Source organism: Dipodomys ordii, unplaced genomic scaffold (assembly GCF_000151885.1).
Source record: "Dipodomys ordii isolate 6190 unplaced genomic scaffold, Dord_2.0 Scaffold11, whole genome shotgun sequence".
NCBI classification, from domain to species: domain Eukaryota; kingdom Metazoa; phylum Chordata; class Mammalia; order Rodentia; family Heteromyidae; genus Dipodomys; species Dipodomys ordii.
Genome location: NW_012267227.1, coordinates 11,320,592 through 11,336,770, shown reverse-complemented (window position 1 = coordinate 11,336,770; position 16,179 = coordinate 11,320,592). Strand labels below are relative to the sequence as shown.

At 41.3% G+C, this 16,179-nt stretch overlaps 1 pseudogene; it reads left to right on the top strand.

Moving 5' to 3' along the window:
- The first annotated feature begins 9,044 nt into the window (after nucleotides 1–9,044).
- Nucleotides 9,045–9,355, top strand: LOC105981131 (annotated as a pseudogene).
- The last annotated feature ends 6,824 nt before the right edge of the window (nucleotides 9,356–16,179 follow it).

Here is a 16,179-nt window from a genome sequence, read left to right as displayed (position 1 = left end):
ACCACCTGAGCCACACCTCCACTTCTAGTATTTCCGTGGTTGATTGGAAATAAGTCTCATGGACTTTCCTGCCTGGGCTGGCTTCATATTATGATTCCCAGAGCTCAGTCTTCTCCTTCTTCTCCTCCTTCCTCTTCCTCCTCTTTCTCCTCGTCCTCTTCTTATTCCTCCTCCTCCTCCTCCTCTCCTCCTCCTCCTCCTCCTCTTCTTCTTCTTCTTCCTCCTTCTCCTCCTCCTCCTCCTCCTTCACTTCCCCCTCCTCCTTTTATTTTTTGGTTGGTCATGGGGCTTGAAACTCTGGGCCTGCACACTGTATCTGAGCTCTTCAGCTCAAGGCTAGCACTCTACCACTTGAGCCACAGCACCACTTCTGGTTTTCTGGTAGTTAATTGGAGATAACAATCTCGTGGACTTTCCTGCCTGCAGTCCTCAGATATCAGCCTTCTGAGTTAGCTAAGATTACAGGAATGAGCCTATCTTAGGCATGATGCCTATTTTAGACAGGATCTTTTTAACTAGACACTGCTTAGTTGGATCTTTATCTCACTCCCATTTTATTTTTATTTTTTAGTTTAATTTTTAGACAGGGCCACCCTATATAGTCTATGCTAGGCTTGAACTCACTACATAGCCAGGCTGACTCCAAACTCTTCAAATTCTAAACTCTTCAAAGGCTTTTTCTCAAGTGCTGGGATTACAGGAATGTACCACCATACCTTGCTTTTCCTTCAGAATGATACAGATATGTAGTTACATAGTCAAACATTCTAAACTGGGCTTCGGAGATAATTCCAAGCCACCTCATCTATGGTTAACTCATCAGATAAGAGAGGTAATAATCACTTTGGATACAGATTGCTTTGAATCCTAGCTATCCTATTTCTTAGCTCTGGAAGATACTATGTAATACTTACCCATCAGCTTTTTTTTTTAACCCTCTTCTTTTCCCACCTCCATTTCTAACCACCTCATGGTTTTCTTCATTTGGCAATGGCAACGTGCCCAGTATCTAAGAATGAGCATGTTCGTAGTCACATGCAGATGTGATGCTTGGAGCACAGTGGCCATCTTGTGACCATGAGGAAATCACCTAAGATCACAAAGTAAGCTTGCTTATCTTCCAAACCTCTCATTAGGTAGGCAGTAAGTATTCTTGTGGCTACTCAAAGTGTGGTCTGGAGACAAGTGCAGTCATCATTTGGTTGCTTAGAATGCATGGTTCTAAGATTTCCTAAGTGACTTTAATACTCATGGACTCTTTAGAAGCTCTGATGTAAGTCCAGAGCTTTTTTTGCTTTTGAATCCATCCTAATTGATACTGGTCAAGTTACCTAAAGGCATATAAGCCTCAGTTTCCTTATCTATTCCACAAGGGGTGATAACAGTACCTGCTTTGCAACAATGCAACAATGATTAAACAAACACATACAATGTACAACACCCTGCCTGCTACATGGTAAACCATCAGTGGTAGCTATCTTTACTAGGCCTTAAAGACACCCTTTGTGTGTAGCTAGTTGGGTTTGAGTGAAAATACAATGCTCAACACTTTCAAGATGGCAAGTGGGTGTTTCCAGGACCTCTGAGAGGTGAGGCTTTTATTGTCATTGCTGTGGCCAGAACCATAGAACAAACTATTCACAGCAACTGCTTTCCTGAGAATTCACAAATGTACCTTCAAGTAGCATGTTTAACTTTAGTTCCTAACCTCCTTAGGCTTAATAACAGATATTACCAGGTCTCTTTGCTGGACAGTAGAGATAAAAAGGCGTGTCAGGAAGGACTGCAGGATAAAGTGAGGTAGATGGAAGCCGGAAGATACTTTAACGCTTGCTTACAGGGTGACTTGGCCATAGGGCAAGTGGCCAGGAGCCTTTGAAAACCTGCACATTGAGTCATGAAAACTTTACACTCAAGTATGGGAAGGCTTGAGTTAGCACAATAAAGTAATGTGTGCAGACACTAAATGCCATGTTGTATATTCAGATCTCATAAAAAATACTAGGCCCTAACGCTATTAACTTCTTTGTGATACTCTATACAATTAAAATATGTTGATTACAATGAGAGCATTCATTATGGTACTAATGGTACCTGATGACCTCTTGACTGGGCCATAAGAAAACTCCTCTGAGAGAGGCACCATGGAGACGCTAGGCTGGAGAGGAGGTCAGAGGAGACTTGCTTCCAGACTCACCCACACCTGGTAAAGGCAAGGCAGGCAGGGGCTCAACCGAAAATAAGGGATCTGTCGGTTCAACAGGGCAAAGGGGCCTCAGTGAACTCCCAGGGAAATAGGCATCATGGAAACTAATGATTACTCTGCCAACTTGAACTGTTCCTACACTCATGCTGGGCATGAGTGTGCAAAAACTCTGAACTCCAAAGAGACAGACTTGGACCAGATATTGTAACAAGGTGTTTTATGTAATTTCATCAAACGTTTTTCTCATGATTATGTGATAAGATAATCACATAATCTTTTTTTTTGGGGGGGAAGGGAGGAGAGTACTGGGCTTTGAGCCATAGCCCAGCTGGATAATTCAGTTTTAAAATTAAAACTTGAGGATGCTTATCATAGTTAACTAACATGGAATAGACATCTGTTGTAGAAGTTTTAGATCTAAAACAGGATCCAGAAAAACAAAAGAAGGTCTCATTCCCAAGAACTTCTAGTATAATTAAGCTAAACAATCTAAAACCAGGACTATATTATGAAAGCAGAAAGGAACTCAGAGCCAGTACAGTGGCTGATGCTTATAAATCTTAGGAGTCTGAGATATGAGGATCTCAGCCAGGCCCCGGCAGGCAAGTCCTTGAGACTTCTATCGCCAATAAACTATTGGAGCCAGAAGTGTCATTGAGGCTCAAGTGGTAGAGTGCTATCTTGAACACAAAGAAGCTCAGGGATAAGGGACAGTGCCCAGGACCTGAGTTCAAGCCCCAGGAATGGCCAAAAACAAAAAAAAGGAAATGAATTCAGGTTCAGGGCAAAGTTCCTGCTACTAGGACATACCTCTTCATGGGCAGAAAAAGTGGAAACTTCTTAATCCTGCCATAGACAATGACCAAGTCCCAAATATATGTCAGGAAGAGGTATGGACAATGCAGAAGCCTAGTGGTCAGCACACACACAAGGCCTGCTCCTCCCAAGTCTTCTACATTCAGGGTGTAAATGGGGAATCCTAAGCTGTTTACATGCTTTTAATTGTAGTCCTGGATGGGTGGAAGGAACTGGAGTTAAAAATAAGCCTCTAAATAAAATTAACAATCCAAAATCTCAGTGGTTAAACACAATAACTTCCTTCCTTCTTTCCTTCCTTCCTTCCTTCCTTCCTTCCTTCCTTCCTTCCTTTCCTTCCTTCCTTCCCTCCTTCCTTCCTTCCTTTCTGCCTGCCTGCCTCCTTCCTTCCTTCTTCCTTCCTTCCTCCCTCCTTCTCTTCCTTCCTTCTCTTCTTTCCTTCCAATACTTCTGCCTCAGCCTTCAAAATGTTGGAAGTACAGACATATGCCACCAAGTTCAGCAGATTTAATCTTACTGCAACATTAAGAAAGCAACAGGCTGGGTGGTTGGTGGCTCATGCCTGTAATCCTAGCTACTCAGGGGGCTGAGATCTGAGGATCTTGGTTTGAAGCCAGCCCAGGCAGGAAAGTCCATGAGACTCTTATCTCCAATTAACCACCAGAAAACGGGAAGTGGTACTATGACTCAAAGTGATAGAGTGCTAGCCTTGAGCAGAAAGAATTTAAAAAACCTCAGAGACAGCACCCAGGCCCTGAGTTCAATACCATAACAGATGAGGGGTGAGGGAGGGTTAGGGTTAGGGTTAGGAGAGGGAGAGGGGCAATAGGAATCCTCTTTGGTGCTACTGTGTTTCCATTTTGTAGATAGGGCAAGTGAATCACTGAAAGGTAAGTACCTTGGCCAAGACATCAAGTTGGGATTTGAAGCCAGGCTGACTGATTTCAGAACTCACAAGGGGAGCAACCAATCAGATAACTGAGAAGAGGGTAAATGAAAATATATTTAATTCTACAGTACAGATTTAAATCTGGCCATCAAACCTAGTTTTTGAGGAGACTTCATTTTTATAATCTTGTGCAAGAGAGGTATTCTTGCTATACCCTCGGGGTTCCTTTTTTTAAATCTCCAAGTGGCTCAACCTGGACTTCCAGCTTATACTGCCACCAACTACAGAAGAGTATTCTTGGGAGTTCAATGAGTCAGTTAAGGATAAAACCATCATGACTTCTTTTTAATAATGTAATTATCCCACTAGGCCAAATGTTTGCCGTGGGAAGTTCAACTCAATGGTGAGGAATAAGATTTTTGTTTTGTTCTGTTTTACTTGAAAGATCTAGTTGTGTAATTCTGAATGACCCAACCATAAAATGATGAGTTCATAGTGACCACTGAGACTAAGCCTCATCAAATGTAACTTTTAGTTAAAAACACTTATTTTTGGTATGATGTTTTAGAGACTTTCAGATTTTAATTTTGTTTTGGCAGCTCAAGGGAAGGTTTTTTTTTTTTTTTCAGTACTGAAGTTTGAAGGAGGACCTCAGGGCAAGGGCTCTACTTTTTGAGCCATATGCCCAGCCATTTTTGCTTTGATCACTTTTTTCTTTTTGGTCATAGGACTTGAACTCTGGGCCTGGGTGCTGTCCCTGCGCTCTTCAGCTCAAGGCTAGCACTCTACCACTTGAGCCACAGGGCCAATTCCAGTTTTCTGAGTGGTTTATTGGTGACAAGACACATGGACTTTTCTGCCCAGGCTGGCTTTGAACCATGTTCCTCAGATCTCAGCCTCCAAGTAGCTAGGATTACAGGTGTGAGTCACCAGTGCTAGACTTGCTTTGATTACTTTTGAGAGAGGGTCTCATGTTTTTGAGTGGGCCAACCTAGACTTTGCCTCTTATTTATACTGGGATGATAGGAGTACACCACCATGCTCAGCTCTTTGTTTTTTGGTGGCGTTGAAGCGGGTAGTCTTGTTTAGTTTTTTTGCCCCAGGAGGTTTTCAATCTTCATTTCTTTATCTTTACCTCAAGTAGCTGGTATTGAAGGCCAGCCAGAAATTGGTACCCAGCTTTGGTTATGGGAACAACAAGTAGCATATGCTGCTGCTCAGTGGCTTCTGGAAATTTCTGTCCACATTAAAGAGACATAAAGACCTCCTTCCCTCCCTGATTTTTTTCCCCTCCTTATCTTTCCCTTTTTCTTTCTTCCTCTTCCTTTCTCCTGTCCTTTCACCTTCTCTCCTCCCATCCTTTCCTTTCCCTTCTCCCTTCTTCCTTTGCTAAAGTTTTAACCCAGGGCCTTGTGTATATTAAGCAGAGTTTCTACACCTCCAGATCCCAGGCAACTATTACTTTGACCCTGCTGCCTTAAAGCCACAATTAACCTGGGAGCAGATGTGGCCATTTTTCTTGGAAAGGTAAGACAAAAAATATCTACTACATCCTCAGCAAGACACAGGTAAATATTTCTCAGGGTTTTCCTACCAGATCAGTTCTTCATGAGAGTCCTATCAAGAAAGCAAAACTGGAAGAGGAAGGAATTTGCTTAAGGTCATAAAAGAAGGAGACAGAGAACCCAATCCCAGAGTTGTGCTCTGTAATCTACATCCATCACCCCTAAGACCTTTAAAGAAACGAAAAATCCCATTGGTGAAACACTGAATGAAATGTGTTATGTTATATAAGCAGGCCTTTTTTGATGTTCTCGAGATTCTGGAATATTCAGGGGATATAGCAAGAGAGGAACTACAGCCTGTTGGGATGCATTTTTGTTCTGTGGTCCTGTAGGAAATCATGTATCAATCCTCTTCTCCAGATTTGGGATATATGCTAGACAGCACCAATGGAGTAATCGATTCATTCATATTTTTAGTTCCAAAAAAACATTACTGTGCTCATCAAGAAAAATTGCAAAAAAACAAAAAATAAGGCATCATCAATATAAATATTCTTTTTAGAATTGGCAAAATGGGGCTAGAGAGTTCCTGTTTTTAGAAGACAGACAGAAGAGAGCTCAGCGCTCAGTGTTACTGGTCTCTGCACTTCCTTCCTGCATAGAAGTAGAACTGTACAACCATGTAAGGAGTCCTCAATAGTATTTGAAACAGTAGCTAATATTTATCATAAGCTCAGCCTGGACCTAGCCCTTGGATAATTGTTTCTTACCCATTACTTAATTTAATTGTTTCTTAGTCTAGCAAGTAAAAGTTTTAGGGTCCCTAGTTTACTGATGAGTAAAGTGAGATTAAAGAGAGTAAGCAATTTGTCTGAGGTCACATAACTACTAAGTGTCTGAATTGAGACTGGAATGCAGATGTATCAAGCTCTTAAGTTTATGTTCTTTATTTTCAGGGGTGGGGGAAGCTTGAACTCAGGGCCTGGGCGCTGTCCCTTAGCTTATTCACTCAAGGCTGTGCTCTACCATTTGAGCTACAACTCCACTTCTAGATTTTTGCTTATTAATTGGAGATCGGAGACTCACAGATTTGTCTTCTCCAGGCTGATTTTGAACTAAGATCTTCAGATTTTAGCCTTCTGATTAGCTAGTATTATATGTGTGAGCCAATGGTGCCTTTCTCCTTTATGTTCTTAACTACTATACTAGTAACTCAGTTCTGGTTTTTCGTTTGTTTTCAGTTCTGGTTTTTGACACAAGGTTTACCCAGGCTCGCATCAAACCCATAATCCTCTGTCCTCTGTCTCTGGAGTGCTGCGATTATAGGCATGAAACACAAAGTCTGGCTGCCAGTAAATTATTTGATAAGGCCTGATTTCTTGCTGCAAAGAAAAAAAAGACATTTTATTCAGTCATCATTTATCAGCTCCATTTCTTCCTGGGGGGCTTTCAGAAAGCAAAACATTGTTATACATACTACAGAGTGACCTGTCTTAAATTGTCACTGTATTCTTTATGTTACCATTGCATAACTAGTCTTTATACAGTCTTTGCGAATTATACTGCTGGATAATGGATTTAAAATTGCATGTTTAAGTAGACCAAGAAGTCTATGGTTAGTGGGTTATATTTAAGAAGCCACAGAATAGATAACGTGCCCAATTAAAGAGAACGTTTCCTCCAAACCCCTAATTTGTGTTAGGATATTCAATTACCATCCTTTCTGGGCAGGCATAAATTTTGACCCAGTAGCAATGAAGAAGTCTGGCCCAGAAGCTTGCAGACTCGGAATTATTTATCAGAAGGTATTACTTAACTCACATTTGACACAACTGTTTATGTTCACAGACAATTCAGGGTTATCTGAATTTAGAAGAGGTTGGCTGATCTTTGATTAACCTGATGTAATGGGTAGAATTCTAAGATAACAATGTCAGTTTGCTAGCATCTTGGTTTGCTCACCTTATAAACTGGACCACCAAGTATTTAGGTCCTGGCAGCTAGGGTGTAGCTCAGTAGAACAGTACTTGCTTTGCATGTGCAAGGTTCTGAATTTAATCTCTAGCACTATAAAAAAATCTTATTGATTTGAAGAAATAAACATCATGACCACCTAAATTGCCATATTACTTTTTACAAGGATTGTAAGGTTTAAGTGTAGATTTCACTATAATCTCATGTTGATTTTTTTTTCTAATCATATTAGTATAATGCGGTACCCAGAAAGCTTTCTAATTTAGTAGGTTTGTATTTCTTGATTCCTATGACATATTGCCGAGAACATTTTGCCAATCTTTGGGAAAGCCTAAACGTTTTTGCCCTGAAGATTAGCAGAGGAAACACTATAGCTAGATATTGATGATGCACACACACTAGCAATGTGTGCATCTCTGGCTGTATTTCTACTATTAGGGTAGTTGGAGATAAAGACCTACTTATACACAGACCACAATATGAGATGTCAGGCTTCTGCTTGGACCAGACATGACTTCATCAGTGCGTCAAGGAAACGCCACTATGCATTGCTCTAACATGAGGAACAACATTTATTCTGTTGTTTTATTTTGTTTTGAGACCAGGTCTTATTTTATAGCCTAAGCTGGTCTGGAATTTTCTATATAGCCCAGGCTGGCCTCAAACTTGAGGCCCTCTATCTCGGCTTCCCAGATCATGGGGTTTGCCAGTCATGGGGCTTGAACTCAGGGCCTGGGCACTGTCCTGAGCTTCTTTTGCTCAAAGCTAGCACTCTACTACTTGAGCCACAGTGTTACTTCTAGGTTTTTCTGTTTATGTGGTATTGAGGAATCGAACCTGGAGCTTCATGCATGCTAGGCAAGCACTCTACCACTAAGCCTCATTTCCAGACCCATATTTTTCTTTTTCTTTCTTTCTCTCTCTTTTTTTTTTTTTCGGTTGGTCGTGGGGCTTGAACTCTGTGCCTGGGTGCTGTCCCTGAGCTCTTCAGCTCAAGGCTAGCACTCTATCACTTGAGTCACAGCGCCATTTCCGTTTTTCTAGTGGTTTATTAGAGATACGAGTCTCACCCCAGGGATGTTCCTGCCCAGGCTGGCTTTGAACCGTGATCCTCAGATTTTAGCCTTCTGAGTGGCTAGGATTACAGGTGTGAGCCCCCAGTGCCTGGCTTCCTATATATATATTTTTTTTTTATTGTAAAAATACTGTACAGAAGGGTTACAGTTACATAAGCAAGGTAATGAGTACATCTCCTATCAAGCATTGTTGCCTCTCCCTTTGTTTTTTCCCTACCATCTCTTCCCTGTCACCTCCACAGCTACACTCCCATGCCTGTCCCCCCCTCTATTTTTTCCTTTTTTTTTCTTTTTTTGTTGTGAAAATACTGTACAGAGGGGTTACAATTACATGGACAAGCTCATGAGTACATTTCTTATCAAGCCTCATAGCCTCCTCCTTCCCCTCCCTTCCTATCCTCCCCCCGCCCCCCTCTATTTTTTCTTTAGTACCAATGATCTTAAGAAAGCTGAGATGCTTTGCAGATGGTTACCAGCTGCCAGCCATGGTCAACCCCACCGTGTTCTTTGACATTGCGCTCTGAGCTCTGGAGAGAAAGGATTTGGGTATAAGGGACCCTGCTTTCACAGGATTATCCCAGGCTTCATGTGCCAGGGTGGTGACTTTGCATGCCATAATGGCACTGGTGGCAAGGCCACCTACGGAGAGAAATTGGAGGATGAGATTGTCATCTTGAAGCATACAGGTCCTGGCATCTTATCCGTGGCAAATGCTGGACCAAACACAAATGGTTCCCAGTTTTTCATCTGCCCTGTCAAGATTGATTGGTTGGACGGCAAGCATGTGGTTTTTGGTCAGGTGAAAGAGAGCATGGAAGTGATGGGCTTTGGGTCCGGGAATGGCAAGACCAGCAAGAAGGTCACCATTACTGACTGTGGACAACTCTAATACATTTGATTTGGTTTACTGTAACCACCAGACTATTCCTTCTGTAGCTCAGGAGCATACCCTCCCACCCCATCTGCTTGCAATATCTGCAATCTTTGTGCTCTCACTGCAGTTCTTTGGGTTCCAGGTTTTCCTTACCTCCCCTCCAAATCTAGCTGGAATGCTGAGTTAAGCTTATGATTATGAATAAAAACTAAACAACAACAAAGAAAGCTGAAAGTAGGGTTGGGAATGTGGCTTAGTGGTAGAGTGCTTGCCTAGCATGCATGAAGTCCTGGGTTCAATTCCTCAGTATCACAAAATAGAAAAGGCTGGAAGTGGCACTGTGGCTCAAGTGGTAGAGTGCTAGCCTTGAGCAAAAGAAGCCCAGAGACTGCCCAGGCTCTGAGTCCCAGCCCCAGAACAAGAAAGAAAGAAAGAAAGAGAGAGAGAGAGAGAGAGAGAGAGAGAGGGAGGGAGGGAGGGAGAGAGGAATGAAAGAAGGAAGGAAGGAAGGAAGTTGTAAAAAGATCCAGTGAAAACAGTGAACTGAATAGAATGTTTTTCACCCTATTTCACACATAGAAATCGGTATTAACAAAATCATTAATTTAATATATATATATATATATATCTAAGCTCAAAAACAAAAAGATAAAATAAAAATTCTCAAGAAATGTAAGCTGTAGTCAAAGCAAGGAGGAGCTGAAACTTTGTTGCACGTAGGAAGAACCAAAGTGACTCATGCCTTTGCCACTGGGCAAACCTAGGGAGGAGAGCTGAGGCTGCTGTCCTGTGCCTGCATGGAGTTGCAAAGTTACCATGATGTCTAACAGTAAGGACCAAGATAGTCCAAGAGCCCAGAGTTACTGTAAATGTGCGCCAATTTGACATAGATGGAGACCTTAGGAGCTCCCTGAAACTAGGGATACCATACATTTTGGACTGTCCCAAACCAAGAAATAAGCATGAAAACTTGTGGTTTTCTAGGGCTCAAACACGACAATGAAAATCACAATAAAACTATTTTATAAGGAAGCTTCTATTATCCAGGTATTCATGGGCACTACAGAAATTATAATTCTAGCAAGAAGAAAAACTCTTAAAACAGAAGCTGTAAGTTACATAAAGAACACATTTATGTTTAAGGAAGTTGAAAGAAAAAAAGTTAAGCGGGGCATGATGAGTCATGCCTATAATTCTAGCTGCTTGGAAGGTTGAGATTGGAGGTTTGTGACTTGAAGGTAGTCTGGAAAGAACAGTGTAGAAATATCATCTCAACAATAAAAAGTTGGTAGAGGTAACATTGCATTTATCATCCCGACTACCTGGGAAGTATAATAGGAGCATCACAGTTTAGGCCTAGGCAAAAAAGTTAGACCTAATCTGAAAAATAAAGAAAGTAAAAAGGACTAGAGGCATGGCTTAAATGGCAGGGCATCTATCTGCAAGCATGGGACCCTGAGTTCAATCCCAAGTACAAGGACAAGTTAATATCTAGATACATGCAGTGAAATGGGATAACAACAAAAAGTGTAAAATTAAAAGATTAACCAGAAAGGAAAGACAATCCAATTTTTTTGGCAGTCCTGGAGCTTGAACTCAGGGCCTGGGCACTGTCCCTGAGCTTCTTTTGCTCAAGGCTAACACTCTACCACTTAAGCCACAGCACTACTTCTGGCTTTTTCTGTTGATGTAGTACTGAGGAATCAAACCCAGCGCTTCATGCATGCTAGGCAAGCACTTTACCACTAAGCAGATTCCTAGCCCCTTAATCCAATTTTTAATCAGAAAAGTTGTTGAGCCTGGCCTATAATCCTACTCAGGAGGCTGAGATAAGATGATTATGATCCAAAGCGAGCCTTGGCAGGAAAAGTCCATGAGACTTTCATCTCTAGTTAACTAGCAAAAAGAGGGGTGTGAAGTTGTGGCTCAAGTTGTAAAATGGCCAGCCTTGAGCTAAAAATCCAGCCAAGAGCACAAAGCCCTGAATTCAAGCCCTAACACACACACACACACACACACACACACACACACACACACAATGTCAGAGAACAGTAGAATTAATACCTTCAATAGTTGAGGGTGTGGCTCAAGTGGTAGTGTACCTAACTAACAAGTATAAGGCCAAGTTCAAATCCTAGCATTCCCAAAACAACACCCAAAAACCGTTGGCAGATATAGAAATATTGAGATTTAATTATCCATAGGTAGCTTCAACAAGAAGAAAAATAAGCCCAGAAGGATGAGTAGACAAAGAGAAGCAATGAACTTGAAAGGAAAAAAAAATCACACCTGAAATTGAAAAAGTATGTAAATTGGGTAATACATTTCAATATCAAATACAATATTGAGAGACAAATTCTTGCATCTGCAATTTTTTTCCAGTAGACACTGAGGCTGATGTTATAACGGTCATAAGACATCTCAAAAGCGTTTGCCTTTCTTAATGTAATGTCCAGACTTGTACCACAAGTAGCATAAAGTCTAAAAAATGAAAATTATACACTCCCACAGTCATAATTAAGTCTACAGTTAGGGGCTGAGTAAAAACGAGGGTCAGCTTTTAATTTATAATTAACTTTTAAATTCCAGTAAGTGTTAATGCCTAAACTGAGATGGAATTCCTAGTATTAATCCAGAATAAATGACTTCAATCTCTAAACATCCTAAACTTGGTCTGACGTGAGGTGGTCTCATTACCTTTGACTTTTTGTGACCTCTCAAACTTCTTTCTTGAATTAAAGGGTTTGGAGACAATTACAATACTTACTATTGCCAACCTGTATTTCTGTGGTTGTAATGGGCATATTAACAGGTCTGAAGTTGACCTCAACTTTTAAACACCTTATCATTTGATATCTCATTTGAACCTGTTATTTTCTACTTGCGTCTGCCCAGGGCATTTTTCTTTATATGAAGTCAGGTGAGTTACTTCAAGGTGAAAACAGTTGTTCAAATGAATTTTAGCCACTTTTGTTAAGTATAGGATATTTACTCAAATAATTTAGGAAATATTAGTTTCATTTACAAAACATATGGCCCTATTTGCCTGAGGCTCCCATTTTTAACTGTGAGGTCACCCAAGATATTGATGGGAAGGTATGAGTTAAGATGTGGTATGTGGAATATAAACCTTTGACAGGAATATGAGACACGGGAAACTGGATGGGACAAGCTTATAGGTGTCTCTACTGACAGATCTGAGCACCTGGGATATGAGCTGTTACAGAGTAGCAACCTAGGGCTGGGAAGGTGGCTCAGTGGTAGAGCACTTGCCTTGCATGCTCAAGGCCCTGGGTTCAATTCCTCAGCACCACATAAGAAAAAAGCCGGAAGTGGCGCTGTGGCTCAAGTGGTAGAGTGCTAGCCTTGAGCTGAAGAGCTGAGGGACAGCGCCCAGGCCCAGAGTTCAGGCCCCACGACCAAGCAAAAAAAAAAAAAAAAAAAAACCAAAAAAACAGAGTAGCAACCTATTGGCTTTTCGTGGTAAGCAAATGATGTACCAAAAACCACATTTCAGAATAATAAAGGTATCAAAATATCATCTCCTCATTTTTACAATTTCTTGACTATTCTTTATTATCCATACCAAGGCTAGTTATCTGTTTTGAGAATAAACTACCACAGACATTTAGATTCAAAGCTGGAGTGAGCCTGTCACTCAGCGCACTCGTGTCCTGCCTTTCTCAGCATCTATCAATGTGTTCTTTGGAATGCAAATTTTAACATTTGCCTATTCAAAACATAACTGGAAAAATAACATCGCTGTCAAAAATCATAAAATTCGTGATACGTGATTTTCCTGTCATCATCCAATTTGAATAAAATCAGCATCATTTTGACATTATAAACCACTCTTTTTAGTGCTTCTATGACCTGATATTTCTGATATTCACTGACCTGATATTTCTTTTTCAATTATAAGAAAAATAATAAGAAATATCTTTGTGACCTAGCTGTAGATTAAATAAGATGCACAAAATATAAATTAGGACTATGTATGGCAGCCTTTATTATTCATTGCACAACCCAGTGGGGACATTTCCTTTGATTTTGGTATTGTATGATGTAATAGCCTGATGAGATATGGATAGATCTGAAGAGCTACCATATGCAAACTTGTATATATATAATACAGCAAGGTGAGGCATTTTCAATGTGTAAAACCAACTAAGGCATTGTATATGCTTGCAATACCAAGCTACTTGTGAGCTGGAGGTGGAAGCCAGCCTGGCTGAGCAAAAAGTCAATGATCCTTCATTTCAACAACAACAAAAACAAAACTACAAAAAACGGGGTGTCTTCATGTATACTTGTTATTCCCGCTATTCAGGAGACATAAGTAGGAGGATAGAAGTCCAGGCAATCCTGGGGGAGAAAAAACTTTAGAATCTACCTGAAAAATAAGTAAAACAGAAAGGACTGGGGTGTGTGGCTCAAGTGGTAGAGAGAATGCTAGCCAGATCAAGGTTCTAAGTTCAAATTCTAGTATAGAAAAAAATTTGCTATCTAGGACAGTACAAACAGAACATCCAGTAGAAATATAAACAAGCCACAAGTGCAACCAGCCATGTGTTATTTTCTTCTAGTAGCCAGACTATAAAAGTGAAAGTAAAGAAGTAAAATTCAATTTGAAAACAGTTTAATGCAGTACCTCATTTCAATATATACTCAATGTAAGCTGGGCGAAACAGTTTAATGTAGTACCTCATTTCAATATATACTCAATGTAAGCTGGGCGCCGGTGGCTTACGCCTGTAATCCTAGCTACTCAGGAGGCTGAGATCTGAGATCATGGTTCAAAGCCAGCCCGGGCAGGAAAGTCCGTGAAACTTTTTAATCTCCAATAAAAGCCACCAGAAAACCAGAAGTGGCACTGTAGCTCAAGTGGTAGAATGCTGCCTTGAGCTGAAGAGCTGAGGGACAGCGCTCAGGCCCAGAGTTCAAGCCCCATGATTGACAAAAAACAAAAAACATATACTCAATGTAAAAATTTTTGTTTTAAGACAAAAACCCCACTGTGTAGTCTGGACGGTTCTTAAATTCTCAATCCTCTACTCTCCAGTGCTGGGATTATTGGCATGTGTCACCATGCCTGGCTAATATAAAGATTACTTATGAGCTGTTTTGTATTTTTTGTTGTATTGGTTCAGTATCTGACCCCAGACTTATTTTCCTTTACCCAAACCACAGGAAGCTCAGTTACTTCCTGACTTTGAAGGGTTGACTACTCTAGTTCATGGTATCTATACATATAGCAAGGTCCTGCCCAGGTCATTTTTATTGGCATATATATATATATATATTTTTTTTTTTTGGTTGGTCGTGGGGCTTGAATGCTGGGCCTGGGCACTGTCCCTCAGCTCTTCAGCTCAAGGCTAACGCTCTACCACTTGAGCTACAGCGCCACTTTCAGTTTGTTTTTGGTGGTTTATTGGAGATAAAGAGTCTCACAGCCTTTCCTGCCCATGCTGGCTTTGAACCATGATCCTCAGATCTCAGCCTCCTGAGTAGCTAGGATGACAGGCGTGAGCCACCAGCACTCAGCTGACATATATTTTTTGTACAAGGGAGCTTCACTGTGACATTTCCATATTTGCGTATAATGTACCCCACTCAAACTCACCCCCTTTATTATTCTATCATCTACCCTTTATCATTCTCTCTCTCACACACACCCTTTATCATCTACTTCCTCCTTGCTTAAAGTAGTTTCAACAGGTTCCATTGTTCTGTTTTTTTCACATAGACCATATTCACTCTCATCCATTGCTGCTTCCCCCAAGCTGGTACCTCACCCACAACATAGCCTGTTTGCCATTTTTTAGTGCATGTTAATTACAAAAGGATGTTTACACATTTTTATATGATTTTTGAGTGGATAGCAGCCTGCAGGCTGCTGCAACTTAGTTAACTTAATACTGCTTCACTAGCATCATTCTGCATGAGTCACACAGCACTATTTTATTTTTCACTATTTTATTTTCCTTTGTAAATGGCAAAAAAAAAATGCGACTCAGATTAATTAGAGAAGAGTAAGGAGAGAAGAAGGGAAAGGAAGGTTAAGAAAGGGCAATAGGAGTCTAGGCACCAGTGGCTTAGGCCTGTAATCCTCTGGGCACCAATGGCTTATGCCTGTAATCTTAGCTACTGAATGGGCTGAGATCCAGAGGATTGCTGTCCACAGCCAATGCTTGCAAAAGAAGTTCAGGAGAGCTGGGAGCCAGTGGCTCACGCCTGTAACCCCAGCTACTCAGGAGGTTGAGATCTGAGGATCGTGGTTCAAAGCCAGCCCGGGCAGGAAGCTCCATGAGACTCTTATCTCCAGTAAACCACCAAAAAACTGGAAGTGGCACAGTGGCTCAAGTTGGTAGAGCGCTAGCCTTGAGCTGAAGAGCTGAGGGACAGCGCCCAGGCCCAGAGTTCAAGCCCACGACCGACCCCCCCAAAAAAATAAAGTTTAGGGGAGTCTATCCAAAATAACTGGCCAAAGGTCTGACTAGAGGTGTGGTTCAAGTGATAAAACACCAGCCATGAACACATAAGCTGAGAGTGAGATGCCCTGAGCTCAAGCCCAGTACTTTCAAAATATTGGGGGGGGGGTGATGCGCTGGGAAGGTAGCTCAATGGTAGAGTGCTTGCCTTGCATGCATGAGGCCCTGGGTTTGATTCCTCAGCACCACATTAGCAAAATGAAAAAAGCCAGAAGTGGCACTGTGGCTCAAGTGGTAGAGCGCTAGCCTTGAGCTGAAGAGCTGAGGGACAACACCCAGGCCCAGAGTTCAAGGCCCATGACTGGACCCCCCCCCAAAAAAAGAAAAAGCTGGATGTGGTCCTGTGGC